General features: G+C 39.3%; 1 protein-coding gene and 1 long non-coding RNA gene across 2 annotated transcripts in view; both read right to left on the bottom strand.

The window, feature by feature from the left end:
- ZSWIM6 (zinc finger SWIM-type containing 6) overlaps nt 1-14,225 on the bottom strand; it is a 197,911-nt gene that overhangs the window by 115,957 nt on the left and 67,729 nt on the right. The gene's annotated exons all lie outside the window — the stretch shown is intronic.
- Nucleotides 2,539-12,315, bottom strand: LOC135365385 (uncharacterized). Its single transcript, XR_010413077.1, has 2 exons — nt 8,680-12,315; nt 2,539-7,406 (listed from the first exon to the last, which is right to left on the bottom strand). It is a non-coding gene; the product is annotated as an uncharacterized LOC135365385 (long non-coding RNA).

Genomic DNA, 14,225 nt, shown 5'->3' with positions numbered 1-14,225 from the left:
GCCACTGACTCTATGAAGCCTTTCCTGACTCTCCCGGCAAAGTTAGTCTTATACCCTATACTCTGCTCCCAAAGAATTATGTCCATATTTTTGGGCTGAATGAGGATTTCTCTCTTTCTGTGAGTTTCTCCAAAACTAGAATATACGGTTCCTAAGAGCAAGGATTGTAGTCTAGAGCTACAGTGTCTTCCAAGCACAGTGCTTCATAAACACTGACTAGATGACTAAATTAACTTCTCTAAATACAACAGGTTCAAGAGTAGACAACAGCTAACACCTGGAACACTTATTTTGTATCAGATACTAGTGTTAAGTGCTTTGCAAATACCAACTTACTCCTCACCACAATCCTAAGAGGTAGGTTTTTCTCTATTTTAACCTCCCTGAAATGCGATGTGTCATAATTAAATGGGCAGTGTATGTTTCTTAGAGTAAAGCAATGGTGCTTCTTACAATGGTGTGAGTGTTGATAAAATATGCTATTATTCCCAGATATTCCTTTATAGTTACAGATGAGGAAACTGTGGCACAAAAAAGAATTAACTTGCTGAAAGTTGCACAGAGAGTCAAGATTCAATCTTAGGACTACAGGATCCATACTCGTAAACCACGATGTTATACTATCTCCCCAACAAGAGTGATCCCATAGCATGGACAGCCTACTGGTACTAGAGCCAGGACAAATCCAAAAGTGAAGCCTGCTCCCAGGACCCTGAAAAATAGCTGGGATGAAGCTCAAGACTAGAGGCAGTGAATGAAAATGGACCTTGAAGTGTCTGAAGAGAAAGTCAAGAGCCCCCATCAGCATCTGCTGTCTCTGGGCAAGGCCTGGGTCTAAGCCCTGGCTCCCTCTCTATCCCCCACCTCGGGAGATATGCTCCACATCTTGACTTTCTCCCTTAGGTTTGCCCTCAAGTTCCCAATATATATAATCCTAATTCTCTCCAAACTAGTAATTACCAAAAAAGGGACCTAATCAAGCCTTCTGCCCTATATCTTCATGCCTGATAGTTACCTAGCCTCAGCTCAAACACTTAAGCAGTTCATTTTATTTTCAGAAAGACAGAAAAAGATACTCCTTATATTAAAGTCCATCTCCTTCTAATTTCCACCCTCAATCCTTTGTCTGCCATCAAAGCCTGCACAGCAAACTTTACTTCCTCGCTCTCAAGACAGTCCCTTACCCTTCAAAAACTGGAGTCTTGAGGTAACAACCATAGGCACCCTGCCTACTTCAAAACTTGTCATCACCAAAGGAAGGAAGTAATGGAGGAAGAAAGGGCTAGTAATAACAAAGGCAGAAGCAAAGTTTAAAAAAACAGAGAAAGGGCAGTTCATTTGTGGGAGACAGGGAGTGGGGGTGGGGAGGGGAGTAAAGGTTCATGGAGGAGGGGGCTTTTGAGGGATAAAATGTTGTCCGCTAGGGTCAACATTCAGTATTAGACTGGGATAAAATTTTATAAAAACAAAAAACTGAACTTTTAAACATATAAGATGTTTTTTGGTTTCTAACATTCTTGTTTTCACTTGATGATTCTGGGCAGAAGGCTCATTCATTGGCTTGTATAATTTGTGCAGTGCTGAATGCATAGATAACCATCCAAATGACAGTGGAATGTAGGGTTGGAATAAACAAAGTGAAACTTACCATCTGGGTGGTGCCATCTGATTTGGAGCAGTATCACTTCCTGAAGATTTTATGTGTATTCTTTACTAACAGAAGGTTGCCTCATGTACTTCATTTCTCATGTTCTAAGATAAGAAACTAGCACAAATGCAACCTCTGTAATTGCTTCTTAATAATGAGTGACCAAGTCAGACTGATCCAAAGAACAACTCCTCACACACTACCCACTCCACACGCCAGTCACCCCCGTTCCACTGCTGCAACTTGTCTGACATGCCATATAATAAGGATAATGACTAATGCTGTGCACCAACTCCCTGTGAGATCAGAAAAATGATGTAGCTTGGTAAAAACACTAGAAACTTCTATATAGAGAACATTTAAAAACCTTATTGTAAGTGATCTTTCTTCCCATGTGATGTTAAATGAGTCACTTACTGGTCCAGAAGCAAGTGAAATGTTTGTTAGAACTTTTAGATATACTGTTAAGAAGCTAGGGCACTAGTATCATTTCAACTTTAACATGGTCCTTAGATCATTTCCTGATCTCTAAAGCACATGTTGGCTTGTTTGTGTGGTTATTTTCTAGTTCTTTATCAATCAGTGCAGTGTGATGCCTTCCAAGCAAGAAGACAGAACTTAAAGATTACTACTGCAAATTAACACCGCTGGGACACATAGTTCCTAATGCATGTACATACCATACACTTACAGAGACTTTACAGTTTATCATCTACTTTCCAATGCATTTGACACTCTCAACAATCTTATGAAATAGATCCTCATTTCACAAGTGAAGAAACTGAATTTCAAAGACATCAAATGATTGGCCCAAGTCCCTACTGCTAGTAAGGAGCAGAGCTGGATTTCAACTTAGATCTTCTGGTTGCAATTTCCTATTAGTAAAATCTATTAATCTATTAACAAAATCTATTAATAAAATCATGGCTACTTCTAACCCAGTTGCACACCTAACTCCAGCTTTGAAAAATCCCCATTATCTGTTGCAAATCCTCTTCTGTGATGAATGCAACCAGGCGGCAATGGCCATTTACTAACACTGTCCTAAGGGCTTTCCGAAAGGTTTGCATTGTATGGATGATGAATGATACTCTAGACCAGTGCTGTCTAATATAACTTTCTACAGTAATGTTCTTATACCCCTGAACTGTTCAATACAGTAGCTGCTAGCTACCTGTGGTCACTGTGCACTCGAAATGCATAACTGAGAAACGGAACTTTTACTGTATTTAACTTTAATTAATTTAAATTTAAATAGCCATGTGTGGTAAGAGGCTAAATTAGTGGGCAACTCAGTTCTAGACCATGAAGATGGGAAGCAAAGCTAAATGTTAACGTCTTAATGTTGTAGACGTAAGCACAAATGAAAAAGAAAATCAACTAAATCTCAAGCCCAGAGCACAGCAGTGATGGGAACTAGAATAGATGTGATACCATCGAAAGTAATACGACCAAAAGATAATCACAGAATAATCTTTCAATCTTTGCAGACTCTCTGGTCAGCCAAATCTAATGAGTGACTGTTGATAGCATCAACTATGAAGGGCAAATAACTCAACTCTGTTCTATACGTCACAATAGCTTTCCTGGGGAAAAAAAGAGCTTATCACTGCATGGAAACTACACCAACTAAATCATAAACAGGAGCTGATGGATGTGAAAGCAAGGTATCTTAGTAAATCAGGCATTATTTCTCTAATAATGCTGTATCTTTACACCAAAGAATTTAAAGGAACATCTTACAGAACAAGCCATCCACTTGTCTGTGTACTTAAAGTATCACATCCAGGGGCACCTGGGTGGCTCAGTCGGTTAAGTGGCTGCCTTCGGCTCGGGTCATGATCCCAGGGTCCTGGGATCGAGCCCCACGTCGGGCTCCCTGCTCAGCGGAGAGCCTGCTTCTCCCTCTCTCTCTGCCTGCCTCTCTGCCTACTTCAGCTCTCTCTCTCTCTCTCTGTCAAATAAATAAATAAATAAATAACCCATGCTTTAGTTTAAAAAAAAAAAAAAAAGTATCACATCCACACGTCCATCACCATCCATACCACTTCCCTCTGAAACATTTGTTTCTGTGTCTTCCCATCTCATTCATCTAGCTAGGTACTAAAAGGTTTCATTTAAATAAAATAGACTAGTCTGGCATCAAATTCTTTGTTTGAAAATTATTGATACTTTCAGGGCACCTGGGTGGCTCAGTCACTTAAGTGTCCAACTCTTGGTTTTTGGCTCAGGTCACAATCTCAGAGTCCTAAGATCAAGCCCTGAATGGGGCTCTGCACTCAGCACAAGTCTGCTTGAGAATGTTTCCCCTCCTTCTCCCTCCCCCTCTGCTCCTCCCCCTGCTCACGCACACAATCTCTCCACCCCCCAAATAAAATCTTTAAAATAAAAAAAAAATATATTGACACCTGCAAAGCCCCCAGATAGGTTTTATGAGTCCCGTGAACAAAAGCACTTGTCATTTCTTATTCCTTTAGCTTTATCCATGTTCAAAGCACCTAACTGGTGCTGATAACAGAACTGAAATCCAAGTCAAGGCCTGGAGTCTTCATTATGATTCTTTGACTACTTTTTGTCCTTTACCGTCCACTTAATTTCTCATTGCCTCAGTACCTCATTTTTTAACTGATGGGATGACTAGATCTCCTCGAAGGAACTTCTATTTTAAAACTCAACTCCTCTGGGGCACCGGGGTGGCTTAGTCAGTTAAGCAACCAATTCTCGGTTTCAGCTCAGGTCGTGATCTTGGGTTGTGAGATCAAGCCAGGAGTCAGGCTCCGCACTCAGCAGGGAGACTGCTTGAGATTCTCTCTCTCCCTCTCCCTTTGTCCCTCTCCACCACCTGCACATGCTCGTTCTTTCTCTAAAATAAATAAATATATCTTTAAAACAAAACAAAACCTCAACTCTTCTGTGATATCCTCAATGGTTTTCAATTGGACTCAAGGACTTTCTTAGAGCCTCCTATTAAGAAAGTCACATATTTTGCTTAAATAGCAAAATCTATGAGATGTACAATCTGCTTCAAAAATTCACAGATCAATAATCCACCCACTGTTCAAAATTCCGAGTATACCAGTTTTTAAGTAGAGAAAAAGATATTCATTTGCAATATTTCAAAACAAAAATCCTTCCTAACAGCACAAATTAAAAAGTACACTCTTAAGAGGTAAGGATCTAATTATACTGTTAACAATCTGGAACACTAAGAAAAGCACATACTAACATGGACCTTTTCTGGTGAGTTTTTGCTTTTCATTTCTTTCAGACTCTACTCACACTGCAGTCACAGCCTGTTCAGTAGCCTTTCCAGCTCCTATGTTCATCAATTCTAAACTGAAATACTGTGACTTCTAACAATATTTGAGACAGATACTCGTATGAAAAGAACAAACAGCTTTTCTACCTATGTGAAGACTTTTTTTTCAAACTTGTATCAATATATACTCAAAAAAATCAGCTTTGGAAACTGAATTCAAACTATCTTAGTTGGCATTCAGTTGGCATAGTTGAATAATTTTAGTTTAGTAATCTTCTAAACCTGTTCAGTGTAGATAATATATACCGAAGCAAGACCCTTTAGCAAAGATAGGCAGTAAGTTACTTGTCCTTTTCATTTCTACAACAGCAGTTCCAACCTAATTTCACTTAATCCAACCAAATGTAGGCACTATCTCTTTGACTCTTTCTATCCATCATTCTCATTCATTTCCTCCACACCTGTTCACTTCCCTTCTGTTCTTTCACGTGGGCTTTATGTTTTTCCAGCTTTAGTAACTTACTTATTTTTGACCATCTATCTTTTCAATTAATTCTGTCTTGCAATCCAAGAGTGGTAGCTGGCAAGGCAGCAGGCTAGGGCTACTGAGCTATGTGGGGCCAAAGGAGGTGGCAGAGCTATACTAAATCACTCCCATGGGGATGGACCTATGGGGATGAAACCTTTGCTTTAATCTCATTGGCATGAGGTCCTAATCAGGTGGCTAAAAAACCTACCTGCTGGTCACTCATCGCTTCTGAGAGAATCAAGAAACAGTATGTTATCACACCCCCAGGAGGAAATCAGAAGTATATAAGCTCTGACACGTATATAATCACCGAAGAGAAAAGACCAAAAGCAGCATGATATCAGAGGCTGTGGTTCCTGGAAATTACTGCTGGAGTATCTAAAATTTTTATTACAAATTTCAAGAAGTCTCACAGTTTCTGGGGGGAAAAGATGAAGCTATATGAAGAGAAGTTTCACCAGTAGGAAAATCCCGAGGGTAACCAGAATTGACACATCTTGAGAAGGCCTTTATGAGGTATGAGCAAGTAGAGCAGCACTGTGAGACCCAAGCCTTTCTGCTTCCTTTCTCTACATTCCTTCCCAGCATTTGGACTCACTGAGCAACAAAGAAATGCCTTTTGTTCTACAAGCTCATGTGCAGAGAGCCTACTTCTACCTGCCCTTCCTGTCCTCAGTGATTCCTACAATCTGCATACTTCTCTCCCCAACCCACACGTAAGAAGGTTAGACAAAGATTATGATCTGTGCTTTTGGTTTTACAGTAAAATCAAGCTGCTGGTATTCCAAACCCTGATAAGCTTATCTTGAATAACTTAAGCTCCCATTACCTTTCATTGGTAAATTTTTTATGAAGGCTTTTTGCCCTTAAAGTTCTCAGTTGTTTAAAACAAACAGAAGGGGGAGGAGGACGAAGACGAACAAGTTCTAAAGACCTAACTATTCCTTCTGAAGTAGAATACAGTATATACATTAACCAACTCAAGCTCATTCAGCAACACATACCAAAAGTTGGCTTTCAGGTGACTAGCGATACTACCTTCTAACTCCGTGACCTTTGTGAGTTGTAGAGAAATGTGGCCCAGAATCTTTATGTGGCCAATCCCAGTTATCATCTCCTATCCATTGCAACAACCAACAGTCTTATACAGGAATCAGCAAGTATTTCTATCCCAAATACTCCTGTGACATACACTAAAACAATACCCCCTCCATAACATACTAAGTACCTCTACATTAAAGACTCCACTTCATACATTTTGGCTTCTAAGAAGCGAAAGCCTACTTGAGGTCCACCACATTAACTTCTCTGTGTACCACATGACTGCAGAAAAGCCTACAAGAAACACAGAACTGTTGGTTTTGTTCCAGCCACAGAGAACAGTGACTGAAAGCATGGGCTTTGAATCCAAACTCGAGTTCAAGTCCCAATTTACATGTGTTAGCTCTATCTTCTTAAATGAGTAATAACCTCCCCACAACCCAGTTTCCTCATCTTCAAGTGAGGATCCAAATGCCATCTATTTCACAGCCCTATTGTGAAGATTAAAGCTTGAATAAAATAATACAGAGAAAGGGATTAGTATAACTAAGAAATAAAGTGTTCAACTTTTATTGCAGTTTCTATTATTTGGGTCACCTCTGTTTCTGTTACTAAATGTCTTTGGTTCTATTTTCCTATAACCCTATTTGCCATATCCCCAGCTTCAAGAAAATCTTACCTTGGACTAATAAACACAGCATTCCCAATCCAATCCAATCCAATCTATATAATCAGGTATCTCAACTACAAGAGAAAAGTGCCAAATGAAGCATTATTTGTTCTGTTCCACGGCCACAAATTTATTAAGTGGCTCTATCACAAATGTGTAACTAGTTTTTACAGAGAATCACTTGAGAATGTCTGTACATAACAGTACCAGAAAAACAAATCAAAAGCAGGTCCTACCATGAATAGGTCAATGGCATCCTCTGCAGAAACAAGAAAAAAAAAAACAAAAAAAGATAAACACCAACTGTTTAATCTTCTATCCAATACATCCCACTCCCCCTGCTTGTGTTCCCTCTCTTGCTGTGTCTCTCTGTGTCAAATAAATAAATAAAATCTTTAAAAAATAAAAAATAAAAAAAGGGGCATCTGGGTGGCTCATCTGTTAAGTGTCTGCCTTCAGCTCAGGTCACGATCCCGGGGTCCTGGGATCAAGCCCCACATCGGGCTCCCTGCTCGGCCGGGAGCCTGCTTCTCCCTCTCCCACTCCCCCTGCTTGTGTTCCCTCTCTCGCTGTGTCTCTCTCTGTCAAATAAATAAATACAATCTTTAAAAAAAATAATCAATCAATCAATCAATCTTCTATCCAATACAAAAATGTACTGAAAGTGGAACAATGTACTGATTTTAACACTATCCCAAAAACACACCTGTACACTATTTCTAATTTTCATCAACTAATCAGTGGGCAAATATCTATAATTCTTTATTTTTTCTCTTTTATAATTTTATTGTATTATGTCTTTTTCCTTAATCACCTAAAATCCCTTGGAGAAAAATAATTCAAAAAATATGCAAAAAAAAAAAACACCTTAAAAATCCATTAATCAAAATAGGTATTGTGGGCTCACTCCTCTGAAACATACAGTCTTATTTACCTCCCAACCCTATGTCATGGGCATAGCAGAGTTCTTTCACACCGAGTTCCTCAGTTTAGGGGTTGTTTATTGCCATTTATTTCCCCTTCCACAGACAAGACAGAAGTCTCCTATTATAAAGTATCTCAGTCTAAGTGACTAGGACCCCAACAAGCAGGAGTTAAATCCTTTTAAATTTTAAAAGCATAACTAATTCTACAGAGTGAAAGAAAAAAAAAAGATTTCAGTCACTCTACCTATCTGACCTCTCTGCTGAATAACTCAAACTTAGGTGCCAAACTAAACCCTTACTTTGCCACACCCAAACCCCTCCAGTAAACAGGCACCACCCCCGTGTTCAAAGCAAAAACTAAACCCTGTTGATTTGTCCACTTCTCTCCATCTCCACCAGCCCACAACAGCACAAGCTAATAGTGCCTAAACTACGGCAACCACCTTTTCTTCTCTACTGGATGCCCTGCTTCCACTCTTGCATTCACCAAACTATTCTCCATACAGCAGCCAAGGGGTGGCTTGCCACTACACTCAGAATAAAAGCTACTCACATACCATGCCTTAAAAACACTTTATAGGATCTTGCCCTGCCCCCTTCTCCTACCTTATCCGGCATCACTCTCCCCTCATCTTCCTCTACTTCACCAACCAATGCTGGTTCCTTTCACATCAGGTCCTTCCCCCCTCAGGAACTTCCTTCACACATACGTTATTATGTCCAGTTTCCATTACAGTGAAAGATCCATCAGGCAAGAGAACTGTCTTTATTTGGCAACATATAACCAACCCCTGACAAAGTGTGGCACACAGCAGTTGTTCAAAAAGTACCTGAGAAAACAGTGAATGAATGAGAACAGAAAATAAATTTTAATGACAAATACCTTCAACAACAAAACGAAAAGCAATATATGAAACCAGCCTCAAAGGGGAAATTTGCAATAAACCATTTTAAATTTAATATTCAAGATGAGATGGACACTCCTAAGAAAACAGATTCTTGAGCAATACTCTTAGGAACCAAAACAGAGATTAACAGAAGAGTTTTGAAAATTGAGCACAATGTGCTTCTTTTCTGGTTCCGACAATCTGTTTTCACTGCTTAACTTGCTCTCCTCACGATACCATTTCAATAAAAGCCAAGAAGTAGCCCATAAAAGGAATGGGCAAATAGTTAAAACACTAACCAGAACTAAAGCACAAATGTACAGCCCGCTGCTTCAAATAACGTAAACAATAAATGCCTTCCTATCACCATTTCGTCATATGGAGGAAAGGCGAGGAGAAGATTCTAAATTCAAGTCCTGAAACATACTGAAACCATGGCACTATGCCTGAGCCATCAGTCTTCAAAGGATCACACCAAGGATGCTGCCTTTCCTCCCACTTCATTCCAAATACACAAGACGCCAGATCTGAAGTATGATAGTTGCAACTCTGACCTATCCAACAGCTCTTTCCTTGCATTAAAAGTAGCTCAACTTTCTTTTGCGACGCTTTTCTCTTTTAATCATGAAGCCTCAGTATAGGGGTCCCAGTCTCACTCCCCTATTGTTCATTGGAAACAGTAATAAAGTATCTACATGTTTTGCTCAAAATACCAAACCACCCAATAGAAATTAAAGATTTCCTAGGGGTAAGCTACAAGGCTAACAACAGTTTTGTTTTCTTGTGGGCTGGAATTAAATCAACTCAGTGTGGTTATATTGGTTATTTGAGGCAGTTCAGTATTGCCTGCTATAATGCCTTTGTTTTTTTTTTCTTCACTGTAACACACAGTAATTACAAATGCAAATGTATTTCTTGATAATATCTTTTAAAACATGGGTTAACTAAAGCAATTTTAAAGGGTTCTTATTAAAGACAAGATTGAAAATCCCTAAAATATATCATAGTATTTGGGCAGTAAAAACATACTGCAGTTTTGGGCAAAAGCTTCCAAGTAAGGGGTTCCTCCTTCAATAACACCAACCACTGCACAGCAAATTTTGCCATACTCTCATCCTTTATAACCTAAAATGTGATCACCTTAGTTGGTAATAGAGCTTAAAAAGCAGCTGATTAACTAGGTCATACTTTTCTTCCACAAACTCCAAATATAGACTCATTCAATAAGACAGTAAGAATTTCGCCATTGTTTTGAAGGGGTTCTTAGAAAAAATGATAACAATTTTTGCAAAAGCAAAGAAGAAAACTCTAATTCTAAATCCACACTCAAAGTACGCAGGCTCCACTCCCAGAACATAGGGGAGCCCAGCGAGGGCCTCACAACAACAGTGCTGGGTGCTTCACACAAGCAGGGAAATGGAGATCACTAACGACTTACACCAACTTATCTCTTCTGCTGCCTAGGGAGCCCAACCATACTGTATTATTGCTCAGAATTTTTATGTCTTGATAATAACCTTTTTTGTCCTGAGTCCTATTAAGGCGGGGAACTAATTACAAGCATTTCCCTCTGGTGAAACCAAGACATAGTGTGATCAAAAGTGAGTGGACAATGTCATATAATTGGTGACTTCAGCAAGAATTCATAACCTCTTTCCGAATGCAATGTTGAATATGCCAGGTATTCCTGTGGATACTGCATGTGTTAAATGAAATAACCTTAATATTTGGATCTAATGTAAAAGAATAGTTTATAGCTTTTTATATTTTTATATTAACCTGCATAAGATGTATTATTATCACCAAAAGATACCTAAGTAAAAAAATACAAGTCCTTAACGTGTAGCCTGATGCTTTAAAAAGAAAATAAATAAATAAATATGATACTATTCACAAACTCAGAACACTCTTAAATTCTGTGGAATTGCCAATTTAAGGCTGAACACTTGAGCCTCTGAGTAATTTAGGGCTAAGCATGTTGTCTTTTGCCAAAGAAGGTCCTGATTTTTTATTGCTCTGTTTGCTCCTGGTGTATAGGCTGACTTCACCTTCGCCAAGCTGCTACACACAGGTGAAATCATAGTGACTGACTCCAGAAGGTGAATGCCATCAATGCCTAAGGAAATGATCAAGATCATGCAGAAGCAGCCTCTTAACAAGAAGGATAAATAGGCATAAGACTTCCTTTCATGAAAAGCTAAAACCTCCTGGGGCTCCTAGCTAGCTCAGTAGATAGAGCATGTGACTCTTGATCTCGGGGTTGTGAGTTCAAGCCCCACGTTGGGTGTAGAGCTTACTTTAAAAAAAAAAAATAAGCTCAAACCTCCTGTACTGAATGAAAGTCATAATAATAAACTTATAAATTTGGGGTCCCTGTAACAGTTACTCAAAGCCACTCAATTAAATTAACTACACTAGATAATTCTGGTAGTCACTCAAGGCAGACTTCCCTTTTGGCCCGGTCAAGCAACAAAGCTTTCCACCAAGTTTAACGGCTCCTTTTAGACCCTTGTTTATAAAGTTGTATTTCACTCCATGCTGACCACCCACACCTCTCATAGCCTTATATACCACAGTTATAATAAACTTGCATTCCTGACTCTGACTCACATTAACCAGGAGATTAACAAAACTCTTGAATATAACTAAGCAAAATGATATACTTAAATAGTCGAGAAATACAAATGTGGTTTTTTTGAGAAATACAAGTGTTTTTAAAAGTAAAATTAACCACATGAAAACAGGATGTAAGGGGAGAAAATGCAACACTAAACCTGATCTTTGCAAGATGTCACCAGGAAAAAGTCCCCATTTGTCAAGAGCTTAAGTATCAGCAACAATAACCCAAACCTATCATGCCCAAAGGTGTTTGTAATAGAACTGTATCTAACTTTGGCAGTTTTCCGCACAGTATTTCTTCTTTTTGGTGTCCTGTTTTACAGAACTGCATTTAGGAGCTTTTAAATTGCTTTCTAGTACAATTCTGAAATAAAATGGGCTTTAGGTAAAAAAAAAAAAAAATCAAGACCCTCATTATCCAGCAAAAACCATCTCTCTCGCCCCTGCACCATCAAAAATCGCCATAGTTTTACTGTTTCTCCCCCTCAGAAACAAAAACAACACAAACAACACAATGGCCCATGAAATCTGACAATTTGATACCTAAGTTACAAATATTTCGGTTTTTGCTATTTAAAAAGAAGCAATACAGAGCCCTGGCTTTCGAAAACGAGAAAAAAAAGTCTTTCACCTTACCACACGGAAAATAATCAGAGTTCATTAAGGAACCGCAAACCCGCGCGCCACCCTGCCCTAGCTGTCAGTCACACACACGCCGCCTCGCCCCCACCCTGTCAGTCACATGCAGGCCACGCCCCGTCCCACTCACCCCCGCCCCTCACCCCCCCGCGCTGTCAGTCCCAGGCTCTGGCCCGCGGCTGAACCGGCGGCGCTGACGTCAGCTGGCGACCGCGGCCGCATTCCTAAACAGTTCAGACAAACCCACTGGTGGGAAGCTTCGAAAGCCCTCAGCTGTAGTGAAGAAAGCAAAGGCTTGGCTGGCAGCCAGACTCCTGAGCTCAGCATTTTGTAATGCACTTCCTTTTTACTTAACAGCTTGCATAATGTCCTTAACCCTTCCTTTACCTGCATCACACCCTTAACCCCTTCTTTTCTCGAACTTCAAAGCAAACTTCCGAACTCGGTCTCCTACAGGGTTTTAATATATTCTTGCATCAAATCACAAGTGACCGATTTTTATTACCGCGGAAGAGGCAATTAAATTAAACACACATGCTCCCCCTCAACGGCCCACTTTTTCCCCCTTAAAGCGATGCTACTTTTCAAGCAAAGAAACTAAAACATTTTATTAAAACAATTATTATTTAATGCTCAAACTTTTCAAGAAACTTTATATCTTAGAACTTATTTTTTTTCAAGAGATCATACCTTCATTTGAAGGTCCAAACACAAAAAGAACAAGAGTGACAAAAATCTCCCTCCAACCCTGTGCCCCAGTTACCGGTTCTCACTCCATAAAAATGAATGTGATTTATTTCCCTCATATTCACCCAGAAGTAGTTCAGTGTGTATTCTGATTTCTCCCTTTTTTTACATAATGTTTAACACCACACATGCCATTCTCTCTCCTTGGCTCCCTTCTTTTTTTACAGCTGCATGGAATTCCACCACAACTGATTTACTGATCCCTGTATAGGAGTATTTAGGTCACTCCCGATTTTTTGCTATTACAAATAATGCAGTGAAACTCTTGTATGACTATATCTCTAGAATAAATTCCTACATGGAGAACTGCTAGGTCAAACCGAACATGCATTTGTAATTTTGCAAGGTGCCTGAAAACTGCCCTCCATTGAGGTTGTTGTACCTCTTACCCTCCCACCAGAAGTGCAAGAGGATTCTATTTCCCTCACTCAGCTCAGACTAACTTCCTGATTGAAGAGGCTCTCCTTTATTTCATAGTGGTCCCAGATCCCAGATTCTGTGCCAGCCATTGTTATCAAGCTTTTTTATTTTTAGAAAACGTATCTGTTTAAAAAAAAAAAAAATGGTTATCTCAATGTAATTTTAATTTACATTTCTCATATGAATGAAGTTGAGCATCATTTTATACATTTAAGAGCCATTTATATTTCCCCGTGAACTGTTAAATCATAACTTGTGTCCATTTTCTATTGGGTTGCTTGTGATTTTCTTACTGTTTTGTAGGAACATTTTTAGGAAAGCACTTTTTGTCTACAATAAATTTGAAGGAGCTTTTTATATACTAAGGAAATTAGCCCTTTGTAATATGAGTTGCAAAGAAACAATTTTTTTTTTCCAGACTGATGAATTATTTTGGTGGTTTCTGGCACAGAGAAGTGTACGAATTTCATATAGGTGGATTGTTATCAATCATTTTATGGCTTCTAGTTAATGTATCAGACATAGACTGTCATTTCCCATGCAGTTTATAAAAGAATTCTCCTGTGGTTTCTTCTAATACCTATTATGTTTTCAGTTTTACATTTCAATATTTGTGAAGTTTGTACTTTGTTTTCTCCTAGATGAATACTCACTAGTCCCAACATTATTTACTGAATAATCTTTCCTCACTAAGTTTGAAATGCTACCTTTATTATATTTACCAAATTCGGGGTGCCTGGGTGGCTCAGTCGTTAAGCATCTGCCTTTGGCTCAGGTCATGATCCCAGGGTCCTGGGATCCAGCCCCGCATCGGGCTCCCTGCTCCGCGGGGAGCCTGCT

This window comes from Mirounga angustirostris, unplaced genomic scaffold (assembly GCF_029215605.1).
Source record: "Mirounga angustirostris isolate CCGP_5_RB_7025 unplaced genomic scaffold, mMirAng1.0.hap1 SCAF_7, whole genome shotgun sequence".
Classification (NCBI taxonomy): Eukaryota; Metazoa; Chordata; class Mammalia; order Carnivora; family Phocidae; genus Mirounga; species Mirounga angustirostris.
This window is presented reverse-complemented; position numbering and strand designations above follow the sequence as displayed.